The sequence below is a fragment of the Narcine bancroftii genome, chromosome 3 (assembly GCF_036971445.1).
Source record: "Narcine bancroftii isolate sNarBan1 chromosome 3, sNarBan1.hap1, whole genome shotgun sequence".
Taxonomy (NCBI): Eukaryota; Metazoa; Chordata; class Chondrichthyes; order Torpediniformes; family Narcinidae; genus Narcine; species Narcine bancroftii.
The window spans coordinates 197,118,404-197,134,839 of record NC_091471.1 but is presented as its reverse complement, the minus strand read 5'-3'; the positions used below and the strand labels follow the sequence as shown (position 1 = coordinate 197,134,839).

General features: G+C 41.1%; 1 long non-coding RNA gene across 1 annotated transcript; it reads left to right on the top strand.

Moving 5' to 3' along the window:
• The first annotated feature begins 15,594 nt into the window (after window positions 1-15,594).
• On the top strand, window positions 15,595-16,162 carry LOC138756354 (uncharacterized). The gene is made up of 2 exons (XR_011353017.1): window positions 15,595-15,689; window positions 15,976-16,162. It is a non-coding gene; the product is annotated as an uncharacterized lncRNA (long non-coding RNA).
• Window positions 16,163-16,436: the final 274 nt, after the last annotated feature.

Sequence of the window (16,436 nt, the reverse complement as noted above, 5' to 3'; positions counted from 1 at the left end):
CAGGCTGAGCATGACAACAACTTAAAGAAATTTTTAGCAACAGCTAAAGAACTCAACCTTACATTTAATGAGAGCAAATGTGTGTTCAATGCGACAGAGCTACCCATTCTGGGCTACATTGTCTGGAAGGGCGAAATCCGCCCTGACCTGGAAAGAATGGCCCACCTTAAGAAGTTACCACCCCAGACTCAGCAAAAGCCCTTAAAAGGTGTATGGGATTCTTTTCCTACAAATGGGTTTGGGACTACGCCATGAAGGCATCTCCTCTGTTTGGCACTAAATCTTTTCCTCTCTCTGCTATGGCCTTGAAGGCTTTCGAAAGAATTAAAGCTGATGTTGCCTAAGCTGTACATTCGTCCATTGATGAGGATGTCCCGTTCTAAGTGGAAACTGATGCCTCAGATTGTGCCTTGGCAGGAACCCTTAATCAAAAGGGCAGACCTGTGGCATTCTTCTCCCGCATGTTACGTGGACCTGAACTTAAACATCCTGCCATTGAAAAAGAAGCCCAGGCTATCATTGAAGCTGATCGCTACTGGAGACACTTTCTAGCCGGCAGAAAATTTACTCTTGTCACTGATCAGAAATCTGTAGCTTCCATGTTCAATACTAAACACAAAAGTAAAATCAAGAATGATAAGATGGCATGCTGATGAATAGAACTCTCAACTTATAATTATGAGATCCAGTACAGACCGGGCAAGTTAAATGATCCCTCTGATGCATTGTCACGATCTGCTGCTGGTGCTCAGCTGGAGGATCTAAAAGAGATCCATAGCAGACTGTGCCACCCAGGAGCCATGAGGTTCTTCCACTACATAAGGGCTAACAACCTTCCTTACTCTCCAGAAGAAGTCGGGAAACTGACTAAAAGCTGTCATGTTTGCGCAGAATGCAAATCGCAATACTTCAAAGCTCCGGATGCCACTCTCATCAAGGCAACCTGACCTTTTGAGAGGATTAGCTTAGATTTTAAAGGGCCGTTACCTTCCAATAACAAAAATGTATATTTCCTTATTGTAATTGATGAATATTCCAGGTTTCCCTTTGCGATACCCTGCCCTGACGTCTCGTCAGCATTTGTCATTAAGTCACTTGACAGAATTTTCAGCATTTTTGGTTTTCCCAATTACATTCATACTGATAGGAGCTCAGCATTCATGACCTCTGAACTGCGGCGAGCCCTCCTACAAAAGGGGATTGCCACCAGCTGTACCATGAGCTACAACCTGCAGGGCAATGGGCAGGTCGAAAGGGCTAATGCTACGGTCTGATTGTGCCTTGGCAGGACTGTTAATCTTGCTTTAAAAACAAATGGTTACCCTGTTACCTGGTGGCAGGAGGTGCTGCCTGAGGCTCCACATTCTATTCGGTCTTTATTGTGTACTGCAACAAATCAAACACCTCATGAACATATGTTTGCCTTATCTAGGAAATCAGGAACTGTGATGGACTGGCCAGCCTGTTTATCTGAGCTCGGGCGTGTATAACAGACTCCCTAGTCCAACCAGTTCAGCTACTGCATACTAACCCCAACTATGCACATGTTAAATTTCCAGATGGGAGTGCTGACAATGTAAGCCTAAGAGATCTAGCCTCGCCTGGTTTGCCCCCTCCTCCCTACTCAGAGTGAGCCTGAGAGGTTGGACTAACCCCCCCCAGCCTTTGTCCCCTAGTAAGCTTTCAGATGGCCATGCTGAGGCCACTGTCTCACGTTGGCGATTCTGGAGCGGGTCCAGAAGTCAGTCCTTCCCACATGACAGTCCCAGGACCTGTACCAGTTTCCAAGGTTGCAAAGGAGCCACCTGTTTTGAGAAGAAGCAGCAGAATTTGTAAACAACCTTATAGGCTGACATATTCATAAAACATCTCATTATATTTCGATTGCTTGTTAGATACTGGCGTACTTTGGCTGTTCGAGTATTCTTAATGCGAAACATGGTATCCATGTATTGCTTGCTTCAGTCTTTCCTAGCAGCTGTCCTTTTGATTTTAACCCTTCTTCTGCCGAGGAAGACTGTGGTGAATGTCTACCAAGCTTTCTGTCTCCCCTTTGGTGAGCCTTGCTGTACTAACATTGGCTGTTATACTGTTAAGGACACTCCCCTTGGGTATAACTGTATATGCACCTATTGACTTTCATTATTGTACCATGAGTTTCTGCTAATAAAAGCCATGATTATTGTTTGACAACAATGTTTTTCTCTACTTCATCAACTGGCACTTCAGGTACGATTGCTACAGAGAAATGGATCAGAGGTCAATCCATAAGACCATATGTAATGGTATGGATTATATGTACTCATTGGCTGGGAAAGGCTCGGGCTGGCCTGCACCCTGATGACACTCTCCCCTGGACTCCTCCCCTGTGACCCAGGCCATAAAGGTCAAGCCACCTCTCCCTTCCTTGCACTTCCCTAGCTTGGATCCTGGCCAGCTCAAGTTTTCAAGTCTTCTGTACAATAAAGCCTATCGGTCCCCTCAGTCTTTGTCCTTGTGATTATTGGGGCAACTGGTAGTGTCCGACACCATAAGTGTGCCAGAAAGGATTACTTGAGTCTTCCCCCTCTCCCCCCCCACCATCAATGGGATCTACTGGGGTTGTTGTCTGAAGAGGGCATGCAAAATTATTGAGGACCCCTTCCACCCTGCAAACAGCATCTTTCAGCTGCTCCCATTGGGGAAGAGACACAGGAGTATCAGAATCAGCACCACCAGGTTGAGCAACAGTATCTTCCCACGTGCAGTGAAAATGCTGAACGACCAAAGGAATTACTAACACTTATCACCAAATCCCCATTAAGAAAATACATCTGAGACTTAACATGTACAAAGCAAAATTTATTTATTTATTTATTTGTATTGCTAAGAATACTTGTCCTGGATATATGTGTTATATCTGTATGCTTTGCACCAGAGAATGCTGTTTTGTCAGGTTGTACTTGTACAATCAGATGACAATAAACTTGACTGGACTCGATGTGACTTGACACAAAAACAGGATTTCTGCCGACTGAAAGGAAATTTGGGACATGAACTTGGAGTTGCTAACAAGGAAATCCCAAACTTTCTTTCATCTGAACACCACACCTTTTCAAAATTTGCCCTGGCATTGAACATGGTTTGATGTGAAATTCCAGCAGTTTTTTTGAATTATGCTGGGAACTTCCCAATTAAACCTGAAAGCTCCATTTATTTCAGTGGAGAGGATATAACATTGGGCAAAATTATACATTTCGAGCAATTATGTTTTCTCTTTTAATTTATTTCATTCCAAAATATTTAATTACTTGATAATTTTTCTAAATATTTTAATGCATAAGACATTTACAAATATTCATATCATTAGACCTATTTGACAGCCAGTTTATTCAGGAGATATATCTCAGTCAGAGAGTTGCAGAATTGTACGGCATGGAAACAGGCCCTTTAGCCCAATTTATCAATGTCAATCAAATTATCTACTTGAGTTAGTTTCATTTGTCTCTGTATGGCCCATATGGCTTGAAAACTTTCTTATTTATGTACCTATCTAAAAAGTCTTTTTAAATTTTGTAATTATATGGATTCAAGAGTATATAGAATGAGCTTCATGTATGTGCTAAACTGTTGATTCCTGATTACCTGGTTCTACCCTGTATTGTGACTGTACCTGTGGCCCCTCTCTTTTGACCTTGTATAAAACCTCTAACACCCTGACCCTTCCCCAGAATACCCAGGTCATGGCAAAGGATGGGCCGCTTGTCCATTGTCGATCAGTGACTCAGTCTCAGCCTCTCAAGTTATTTACTGCGCGTCACTGTGGTAGTTCTGGTTTCCACCTCCCTGTGTGAAAAAGTTTCCATTCGGATTCCTTTTAAGCCTTTCTCCTCTCATTAATTCTATCCTCTAGTTTTAGACTTCCCCATCCTGGGAATATGCCCTTTATGGGTTTTATATGAGGTAACATGTCAACATCCTATGCTCCAGGAAACAAAGTGCAGTGTGTTCTCCGTATAACTCAAACCCTCCAGCCTTGGTAACATCCTTGTTAATCTTTCTGCACCCTTTCCAGCTGAAAGACCTATTGTTGTGACAATGGATATGTTGGAAATCAGCTAGGGTTTCCCATTTACTAGCAGACCTTAGGCCCCCACTGAATAGGTTAAAGGATGGGAATCAAGATGCTGCTGGAAGATATGTTCATGCCATCGACAAATGTAGGCAAAGTATGGATCCAGCCAGCCTGCCTCTCCAGAATATTCTGCCCCTTTCAATATGTTCATCATGACCTGGACAAGAGAAAAGCAACAATTATATTGAATCAGCTTGAGGTTAACTGGAAAAAATGGTGTGATATAGACAATGTTATTGACCACAAGATAAATCAGCAAAATGTCCATGTTACTATATCAAACATAAATCCACTGTCAGAAATATAAGGCAAAGAGTTGCAAATTAGAACTTGCTGTAAAATGTTAGAAATTCCCTGCTGAACTGTTGCCATTTGCTCCATGTGAGCAAGAGGGAGTTTTTAAAAAATGATATTGAAGCCCATTCTGGCCACTGAAACTGTGCTGCTCAGTTACACCCGATTAATCCACCAACCCCATACGTTTTTGGAGGATGGAACAAAACTGGAGGACCCGGGGAAAACCCAAGCAGGTCACGGGGGAAAGAAGGCAGGAACTCCTCACAGACAGTGCTGGATTTGAACCTGGGTCACTGGAGCTGTAATAGCATTGTGTTAACCACCATGTTAACTGCACTGTTCAGGAGTCCAGCATAAATGCAGGTGTTTTGAATTTCCAGGTTGAAGTTGTGATGGCAATTTCCTGGTTGCACTCTGACATTGGGTATCACATATTGTCAAATGACACATCACAAACACTGTACTCTCCACTTGTGCCACATCAGATCTGGGATAGGAAGAGAAAGAATATTGATTTTAATGGAAAGGAATGAGGGGAAAAGACCTTGAGCATTTTGAAGTAGAAGAATGCTCATTGGAAGTTCTGGAAAGATTTTTTGAAAGTATGCCTGCAAGCTTTGAGGTAAAGTAAGTAACTTTGTTTCCAAAATGACCTATTCATTGACAAATGTGCCCATTTGGGGAATTGACCCATAGTTATCCACTGCTGGAGAGAATCTCCCATATATCGTTTCTAATGGGAAGGTAATCTCATAATAAGCATCCATCGCCCATCAATGTATGATATTCAGAGTGAGACTAAAAACAGGTTAATTTGAGGGGCAAAAATCCCTCCACCTACTCCTCCCCTTTCACTTCCCATTGCAGGTAATTGAACTTTTTCAAGGAATTATGCTAACCCCAATAAACTTTTGTAGCATCTAAGTTTCACACAAAGGTAATTTCCAGCCCTGCTAGAAACTGATTCAACTTATGTAATAATGTTAATAAATCAGTTACCATTTGATGCATTAATAACCCACTCTCATGCTTTACTGTTGTCTGGAGAAAGACATACCTTCTGACAGGTAACCTAAACCTGGTTGAATGCAATTAAAGATTGTGATGCCAATCACCTTTTCAATCTATTTAATGAAATAAGTTGTCTGGGTGAACAATCAATTACTTACGTCAATCCATCAACTGATCAGAGGAGTCTCCCTCCTGATCACTGGAGTATCCTCCCCACCATTGACATGATCTACCAGGATTGTTGTCTGAACAGGGCGTGAAAAACCTCGCACACAGCATCTATCAGCCACTCCTGTCGGGAATGAGATACAGGAGTATCAGAGCCAGCACCGCAAGGCTGAGAAACCATTTCTTCCCACAGGCTGTGAGAATGCTGGACAACAAAGGATCTGCTCACATTAACCATCCAAGACTCTTGTACTTACAAAGCAATAGTTATTTATTTATTTGTGTATATAAATACTTGTCCTGCATATGTATTGTTTGTCTGTATGTGTGTTATGTCTGGTTGTGTGTCTGCATGTTTTGCATCGAGGACTGGAGAACACTGTTTCATCGGATTGTGCTTGTGCAATCAGATGACGATAAACTTGACTTGACTAGAGATCACCCTTGAACTTGTGTTTATTTGAGGATTTTTAACATTTAATTTTGAGATACAACACAGCAACAGGCCCTTCTGGCCCAAGAGCCCATGATTACAATTACAGCCATGTCACCAATGAACTTACTAACCTTGTGGGATGTGGGAGGAAACTGGAGCACCCAGAAGAAACCCATATGGACTCAGGGAGAAGGTATAAAATCCTTGCAGACAGTGGTGAATTAAAGCCCTAGCTGCTGGCACTGTAATAACATGGCACTAATCTCTACACTAGAACACACTCTCTTTTCACCTGACTTGATGGAACTTTTGATTTCAGATCAAAGTTTTTGGTTAATCAGAGGAAGATACAAAAAGGAAGGTATTTTGAAGTTTGGTCACAGATCACACCAGATTATGAAACAGCTTTCAAGAGCTAAATTGTTTAGTCCTCTTCTTATGTTGCTATTTGTTCCATGGTGATTGACTGAATTGCTTTTTGAATCTTCCAAAGTTAAAGCCAAGACAAATGCACATTTGTCTGGAGTTTTGCTGCAAGCTTTCAATACTTCAGATCCCCAGCGCATATTAGACAGAACTGATTTTCCACATCTATTCTACTGCTGGTCACCCTGAGGCTGTGCATAATCAGAAGGTGATGGCCAGTGGCCCAAGATAACATAAAGACAACTGACAGCCAGGGTTCTCTGGCAACAGATGAACTTGAAAATTCCTCCCTGTGTAAATTTAAAATAGCAGTTCTCTTCTGCCTATCAATCCTGTCATCTCTTGTTTTCCTTTACCACTGTACCCTAGAACAGTTGCCTTAAACAAAAGCATCGACCCTTTGAAGACTATTGAACCATTCTCTAAACTAACTTTTACCAAACCTTTATTTAAAAAAATATTGAAACAAAACAATTGAAGCCCCTTCTGGCCAATAGACTTGTGCTACCCAATTACAGCCAATTAACCAACCAAACCTGCACATTTTGGAGGGTGGGGGGAAACCAGAGCACCTGGAAGAAACCCATGTCGGTCATGAGAAGAACATTCAAACTGCACTGGGTTTAAACCCAGGTCACTGGCACTGTAATATTGCTGTACTATCTGCTACACTAACCATGCCTTCCTTTACTAATATGTTGGATTAAAAATATGCTTTGATATATTAAAACTATCATACCAATTCAATGACAGATCACTAATGTGGGTCTGAAGACATATTCACCTCAAATAGTTAGACAATTTAGAAGTAAACAACTGAAACACAATTAACAAGTGGAAAAATATGTAAGATACACTCTGTGACAAGATATTTAGACTTCAGACATTATAGTTTCAAGTAAATTAAAGTTAAATCAAAGTTACTAATTGCTAATAAACAATGGTCCCCTCAGAATCATGAGGCCCAAGTTGTTAGTATTTTAAGCATAAACAAATGACTGAAAGGTAAAATAAAAAATTAAAAAAAAAAAAAACAAAAAAAAAAAACAAATGACTGAAAGGTAATATGAAGGTTTAGTAAGCCACAAGGAAGGTGGCCTTTCTTGCAAGTGAAGGGAAATCTGATTTCAGTCATGCAGGGTTATGTGCTGAATACATCTGGAATATTCAGACAAGATGTGGTATTTCTGTCTGAGGAAGAATAAACTTTCAACGTGATGAACTTTTGGGATGGCACATTTGTCACACAAAGAGAGATTAAAGTGTCTACTTTTGTACACTCTTAAGTTATTTTATTTGAAATGTACAAACTTCTGATACAACTTGATGTACTAGATGTGGTTGGGTGATCGGGAATTAGGGGAAACAATCTCAGAATAAAGAGTTAACTTTTCAAGACCCCAAAGGGTGGTGGATCTTACACTAAATATCTCTGAAGGCTCAGTTGCAGAGATTAGCAGATATTTAGATATTAAGAGAATTACAAGGTTAGTGCATATAAGGCACCGAGGTAAAAGATTAGCAGGGAACATTGAGTAGCTGAACTGTTAAAAAAGTGGCTGATTTGAGGAGTACTGAGAGAGGAGTAGCTTGGGCTTCTGTGTAATCTTTCATCTTTTTTCAGGTTGGTTTGTCCTGACCACTTTTGGTGTCTGAAATCCCAATAAAGATGAGCTCAGTCTAAAATTGGAAGTTCACCATTGGACAAGTGCTGAGTCCAGATCTTTTCTGAAGCCTGCTAAATTCTGTCAGGACTGTTAAAAAAGCTACTAACAAAATATGATCATTCCACACACCATGCTCAAACTGACATACCTATTTCATGGCTTCATTGTTATATGTGGACTGTGGAGAAATACATGGCCCCGCTGTCTGGAACATTGTGGATTACAGATGTTCATGTGTCCTCTTTTTTATGAAAATTTTATTTAAAAGTTTTACAAAATACATACATGCAAAATAATCTAACAAAAAAATCCTTCTACCTTCCCCCCTCCCACCTCCCACCTAATCCACCCCCTACAGCCCACCCCCCCCGAGCTAAAAACCCCCAATTATGCCGGGTATTTAATAGTTGCTGCTTGGTGTGTCAACCCTTTACATCAGAAATAAAAAAAATTATTTAATATCGAAACCAATACATTCCAAATATAAAGTCCACAATTTAACAAATATGGATAATAATTTCGCAAATTATGTTATTTTCTCCAAATAAAGACACAACTGTATTTTATTATGCCACCTTTGTACATTTAATTCAACATCATTTTTCCACGTAATAGCTATACATTTCCAAGCTACTGCCAACCCCAAATGTATAAGTGCAATTTGGGGTTTGTCCAATTGCAATCCTGTCATTAGTGTATTCATATAACCCAGTAAACACACCAAAGGGTCAAGTTGCAAATCCATCTTAAATAAATCTCGCAAAAATTTAATAATTTTTTCCCAAAACGGTCTGACTTTTGTACATATCCATACTGAATGCATTCATGTGTGAATGTTCATGTGTCCTCTCTGTCTGAAAAACTTGCTAATCAAGGTTGGATTCTGGCCACCCATGAGTGCACACCTTGACATTGGCTCATTTGAATTACTTAGGGTGTTCAGTGGCTACATGCCCAGCTCAGAACTGATGAAGCATAACACACTTCTGCCTCATGGACAAAGCCACAGATATTACTCCACACCGGGTCACTACTGTTCAGGGTTGGCACCAAGGGGGGGGGGGCTTCCACGGGCATTCCCCCCCCCATGCGAGGTGCTGTGCCCCCGTAAGGTTGTGGCTATCACTTGGTGGCAGAGCTGCCCCGCCCATGCCACTAGCATGCATCAAGCGCCACTAGTATCTAGCCTGATGACTGCTAGTCACTCTCTGCCTGCTGCAGGCCATGTCACTAGCATATGTCAAGCATCACTAGCGGAAAATGTTGCTTGATGCCATAAAAGCAGCACTCTCGGCCCTACGTCTGAGAGGGGCAGATGATGGTAACAGTACCCCACCGCTGAGAGAGTTCATGAGCTTTCTACTGTGTCCTCCTCTAATACGCTAATGCCCCCAACATTCTTTCTGGCACTAACACTGCCACTGTGGACATTGCTGGAAGAGTTGCGGGTAAGATGTGCACTACACTTAATATGAGCCATAGAATTGCTATAGGTCTGTGGTTGGAGAGAGCCGCACCCTCATGAGAGCAGGGAACCAGAATTGTGTTTGAAATCCCTGTCTAGAGAGTGTGTATACGTGCGTGAATGTGTAGAAGATAGGCGGCAACTGGTATCGGAGTTCATCCTAGGTCTGATGTGAATGTCTATATAGTTGTTTAGTAATAAAGTAACTAATTATTGATTGACATTCTCTCCTGTTTGTCTCCTGTGGGTTCAATAATTGTAACACTTGTGTCCAGACTCATCTCTCTGTGAACCCACTGAACCTGGTACTCTTCCAAGCCCAACACTCATGCACCGCCAAACTGAGGGTACTCACAAGTTGGAGGAACTAACACCTAATAACCTAATATCTTGTCTGTGCACTCTCCAACCAGACGGCATTAACATCGACCTCCTGTTTCTGTGAAATCCCCCACCTCCCCCAACTCTTGCTCTTTACCTATCCCTCAATGAAGCCATGGAATAGGTATGTCAGTTTGAGGATGGTGTGTGGAATGATCATATTTTTGTTAGTAGCTTTTTTAACAGTCCTGACAGAATTTAGCAGGCTTCAGAAAAGATCTAGACTCAGCACTTGTGCAAAGGTGAACCTCCAATTTTAGATTGAGCTCATCTTTATTGGGATTTCAGACACCAAAAGTGGTCAGGACAAACCAACCTGAAAAAAGATGAAAGATTACACAGAAGCCCAATGTTGATTACCTTTTACTTCTTAAAGATGCTGCATGACCTGCTGAGTTTCTCCAACATGTTTGTGTATTCCACCGCAGTCCCAGCATCTGCAGACTTTCTGGTGTAACTATATTGGCCATTAACTGGGCAAATTAGTAATGTTCAACTCTACCCTTTATATGCCTTCTTCAACAAGCCTAGGACCCATTTTCAGTCATCTTGGGTGGTTTGTAAACTTACCGGCATTTGATGAAGACTGAAATCCCCTGACTTGGACAAACACCAAGAACAAATTTTGTCTAGGGCAGTGGTTCTCAACCTTTTTTCTTTCCACTCACAAACCACTTTAAGTCTTCCCTATGCCATAGGTGCTCTGTGATTTGTAAGGGATTACTTAAAGTGGTATGTGGGTGGAAGGAAAATGTTTGAAAACCACTATTTTAATTGCACCTAATTGACTCGTTATGTGCACAGTTTTATAACTCCAAAGGAGATGGGCCAATCATAATTTTTCTCAAGTAAAATAGTTCAGTAACAATTGGGTCTAGAGCAGTGATTCTCAACCTTCCCTTCCCACTTACATACCACCTTAAGCAATCCCTTACTAATCACAGAGCACTGATGGCAGAGGGATTACTTAAAGTGGTATATGAGTGGAAAGGAAAAGGTTGAGAACCACTGGTCTAGGGTTCACTTCAGCTGTGTAGGCTCCTTAAGGTGAGATTTGATTTTGAGGTAAGGAACCTCTGCATCATGAAACAGTCCTTTCACAGAATGTACAATGTGCAGTGTTTATGTCTAAGTTTATTTGTCATATTATACCCGGCACAAGCATCTTAACAAGTCAAATCTAACATTCATACAACTGTATAAAGTAGATGAATAAGCACAATATCAATAAAAGATCAGTTTGTACATAGCAAGGACAGTATGATAGCACAGTTGTGGAGGGTTCATTCATGAGATGGATGGCTGCAATGAATAATGTCTTTAAGCCAATTGGTGTCTTGAGCCTCCTCTCTGATGGGAGGAGGGAGAAGAGAGTGTGTCCAAAGTGTGATGGGTCCATCAGTGAGTTGACTGCCTTTCCTCAGCAGCAGGAGAGGTGCATGGAGTCCATAGAGGTTTGAACAAGATGCGGAATTTGAACTGCAGTTACCAGCATCTGCTGCTATTTCTGACCTTAAGCAGAGCCACTCCTAGACCATGCTGGGATGCATCCAACAAGTATGGTTTCAATGGTATAGTTTCAAATGTAGGCTACATGGAACTCTGCTGTAGAAATCCTCACAGCTAATGTCAGTGTAGGCCTTTCTATAGCAACATGGGCTTTCACATATTCCATGGCCTTCCCAAAGAAGGTGTCCCAAGAGACCTAGCTAAAACAAGGAGGAGAATCCTATCTTAAGGCTTGACAGATCATAGATCAACAATGGGGAAAGTTATGACAAAACAAAATCTATATCTAGCCAATGAGTTTACTGGTGTATGTCTGCTCCATTTGAGCATTGTCCTACTTAATCCAACCCTATTAATATATGCTTTTATCCATTCTCCTTTATTTATTTAGCTTTCATCTAAATGCATCTATATTAACCACTCAGTGGCACTATTTTCTTTCCTATTCCCTGTAATACAACTAAATGAGCTTTCATGGAAGAATTTAGACCGACATTAAAATTTTCGGAGAAACTTCTTACTCATAGAGAGTTGGGGCTCCTTATAGGAATATTCCCTACTTCTCCTTCCCCATTCTTTCCTAATTTTCTGACTATTAATTACATGTTATCTTCACTTTCTTATTGTCTAAATACTTTTTTGTAGCTCAATTCCATTATTTGCACATTTGTTCTAGTTTATGTGCAGCATGTATGCCTTATTGTTGTTTCATCCTCTGCTTGTAAATATTTTCTTTTATTTTCCTTTCACTGTCCTTTCCTGGACCCAACATACTAATGACATAATGAAGAAAGTACTTCAGCGCTTTTACTTTCTCAGGAATTTGTAGATGTTTGGCATGACATCGGAAACCCTGGCAAATCTCTATAGATATGTCAAATCAAGTCAAGTTTATTGTCATCTGATTGTGCGAGAACAACTCGATGAAACAGCGTTCTCTGCTCCTTGGTGCAAAAACATGCAGACACACAACTAGACATAACACACATACAGACAAACAATACATGTGCAGGACAGAATTATAGCTATAAAATAAATAAATAAACAAATAGATTGATATTGTTTTGTACAAACGAGAGTCTCGGGTGGTTGTTCAGCATTCTCACTGCCCGCGGGAAGAAGCTGTTCCTCAGCCTGGTGGTGCTGGGCTCAGATACTCCTACATCTCTTCCCCAATGGGAGTAGCTGAAAAATGCTGTGTGAAGGATGGCTGGGGTCTTCAATGATTTTGCACATCCTCTTCAGACAATGATCCCGGTAGATTATGTAGAGGTATGGTGGGGGGGGGGGGGGGGGAGGGAAGGGAGACTCCAGTGATTCTCTCTCTCACTCTTATGGTCCTGTGGATTGACCTCTGATCCATTTCTCTGCAGCAACCTTACCACACTGTGAGGCAGCTGGCCAGGATATTCTCAATAGAGCTCCTATAGAAAGTTGACATAATGGTGGCCTGTATGGCTGGACACTCTGGCATGGCTGGATGGGAAAAGCCAGAGATGATTGCTTCTCAGACTGGAGGCCTGTAACTAGTGGTCTGCTTCAGATATCAGTGCTGGGACCATTGATGTCTATCATTTATATTAATGATCTGGATGATAATATGGTAAATTGGATCAGCAAGTTTGCAGATGAAACTAAGATTGGAGGCATTGCTGGCAGCGAAGAAGGTTTTCAAAGGTTGCAGAGGGATCTGGACCAGCTGGAAAAATGGGCTGAAAAATGGCAGATGGAATTTAATGCAGACAAATGTGAAGTGTTGCAAATTGGAAGGACAAACCATGAAAGGACACAAATGGTAAATGGAAGGGCACTGAGGAGTGCAGTAGAACAGAGGGATCTGGGAATACAATATATAATTCCCTGAAAATGGTGTCACAGGTGGATAGGGCTGAAAAGAGATCGTTTGGCATATTGGCCTTCATAAATCAGTCTAGAGTATAGGAGTTGGGATGTTATGGTAAAGTTGTATAAGACAGGTGATGCTAAATTTGGAGTATTGTGTGGAGTTTTGGTCACCTAACTACAGGAAAGATACCAATAAGATTGAAAAGGTGCAGAGAAGATTTACTAGGATGTTGCCAAACTTTAGGAACTGAGCTACAGGGAAAGGTTAAACAGGTTAGAACTTTATTGCCTGGAGAGTAGAAGAATGAGGGGAGATTTGATAGAGGTATTTAAAATTATAAAGGGGATAGACAGAGTAAATGTAGATAGGCTTTTTCCACTGAGGGTAGGTGAGATACAATCCAGAGGTCATAGGTTAAGAGTGAAAGGGGAAACATTTAGAGGGAACATTCAGGGAAACTTTTCACATAGAGAGTGGTGGGAATGTGGAACGAAATGCCAGCTGAAGTACTGAATGCGAGCTCAATTTTAACATTTAAAAATTGGGCATGCACATGGCTGGGAGAGGTATGGATTGGGTACAGGTTAGGGGACTAGTAAAAAAAAATGGTTCGGCACAGACTAGAAGGGCCGAAGGGGCCTTTTTCTGTGCTGCAATGTTCTATGGTTTTATTAATTAACATTTCTTGTGTTATTATTTTAGTGGCAGAATGTAGGTACTTAATTGAAGTGGGCTAATATTTTTTGTAAAAGTAATTAACTAATGAAGATCGAGGAAATACTTCTGCCTGCAATGTTTGGAGGAAGAATTTAAAGGTTCTGAAATCTTTTTCAAAATTGTCTGATGAAAGGGGTAACTAAGACTCATGGTGGCGCTGTGAGACTAATGTTGAACAGTATTTTTTTATTTAAAAGGCTCTTTCTGAAACCAATAACTTGGAGAAAACTTTTAAAGGTGAAAGCATCAACAGATGGCCAATAAGACTAAGAAAAATCAAATACCACTGCCAGCACCTCCCCACACACCCCCCCCCCCCCCCAACCCTCTGGTTTATTTAAAGAACTTGGAGATATCCAGTGAATTTTTTTCACATACAATAAAAGCTGATGATGCTTTAAGTTAAATGTTAAAGCTACGAGTTTAAAAGGTAAATAAAATTCAGGCTCTGCCAGGCAAATTTTAAAATTGCCTTGCAGCTTTCAATTGGGGACATGGGCTTCTGATTTGAGTGGTTCTGGTTCATTCTCCTTCAGCCATTGCACAAGGTATAGTGAGCCATTTCACCCAGAGGTCTGACTGCACCTAATCACAACCTGTGTATGCATGCACAGTATGGTCTGTTTAGATATATTTATTCATATTTATCTGGTGAAATCACTATTGTACATATTTGTTATATGTAAATGACATGACCTTTCCTGGTTGACCCTGTTCTCACTGGCCAGCTCGTGACTCCTCCCCATTCTTCTCCATAAAGGCTGTCGTGCCACAAGCCTGCCCCCAGTTCGAGTCCGGGTCAGTGTGAGCAACTGACACAGGGATGCTGTCCATCTCTTGCAAATAAAAGCCTTCAGTTTTGGCAACTTTCAGTATTTGTGTAGTTGATTGTGCACCAATTTATTGTTAAAGTACATACATGACATCACATACATCCCTGACATGCTTCTTCCTGTGGGTGAGTACCTGCTGGTATTGTGAAAAAAAACTGTACTCAACGTACACATGTAAAGAAATATAAATCAATTGACTAGGCAATGCGGGGAGAAAAATATCAATAAAGTGCAAAAGAGTCCTTAAATAGTCTCTGATTGAGTTTGTTGTTGAAGAATCTGATGTTGGAAGGGAAACAGCTGTTCCTGAACCTGGTGGTGGGAGTCTTGTGGCTCCTATATCTCTTTCTTGATATTAGCAGCGAGAACAGAGCATGTGCTGGCTGGTGTGGATCCTTCATGATTGCTGCTGCTCTCCGACTGCACTGTTCCCTGTAGATGAGGATTTTACCTGTGATGTCCTGGGTAAATTCCAATGAAGAATGTAAGACTGGTATTAGCCCCACTAACATTTAGGGCTGTCAGCAGATCATTAATTTTGATCTATTTTTCCACTGCTTTTCTTTTGTGGCCTGTGACTTGAACTACAGGCCTGGTACATTGGCTGCATAAATCAACATGACTCAATATTCCTTAAAAGAGGGTAGAAAACCTTCTGATGATTGTCATTTACTTCTGTTTTACCAGAGCATTGTGATATCACACTCATTTAAATGATGTCACAAGCAATCGGCTTCACCTTGCCACTGGAAACCAGCTGCTTAGTCCAAGCTCACAAGCCGCTGACAAAAGATCTGCTGTACCTCCAGAGCCTAAATGGTAATTAGTCCACTGCACCATCATCGATCACCATCATCACCAACAAAACTGGCATAATTTTCTTAAGACCAAGGTTGTGATGAGTTTCAGTTGAGTGGTTCTGACAAAACTCAAAGTGAACATTGGTGAGAGCAGGTGATGCTTCACAGCATTTCCACAACACTTTCCATCACTTTACTGAATGAAAGAAGACTGATTGGATGAGAGATTGTTCAATTATATTTGCTCTTGTGAATAAGATATCTTCTTTTTCTTCTTCTTCTTTGGCTTGGCTTCGCGGACGAAGATTTATGGAGGGGTATGTCCACGTCTGCTGCAGGCTCATTGGTCCGATGCGGGACAGGCAGGCACGGTTGCTCTTGTGAATAAGATATATCTAGGCAATTTTTATATTGTAATGCTAATGTTCTAACTTTTGGGACAGTTTGACTAGATGAACAGGGAATAGTGGAGATTAAATGTACTGTACTTCATCTGGGATGCTTCCTGTACCAATTATTATCTTTGCATCAGCCATTTAAAAAAAAAATGATGTACATGTTATTGAATTAGGCAAAGAATAGTTCCTGCTATGGTGGCACTGTGGACTAATCACCATTAAGGGTCTGGAGGTGCAGATCTTCATTCCAGTAGTACAACTGAGAAAGAGCGCACTGATTAAAAGTTAACAGTTTGCAATGTGACCAAAGCGCTTGCTCTTCAATATGCTGCAGATAGGAGAAAAGGTTATTTTTTGTCTCTGCAGTA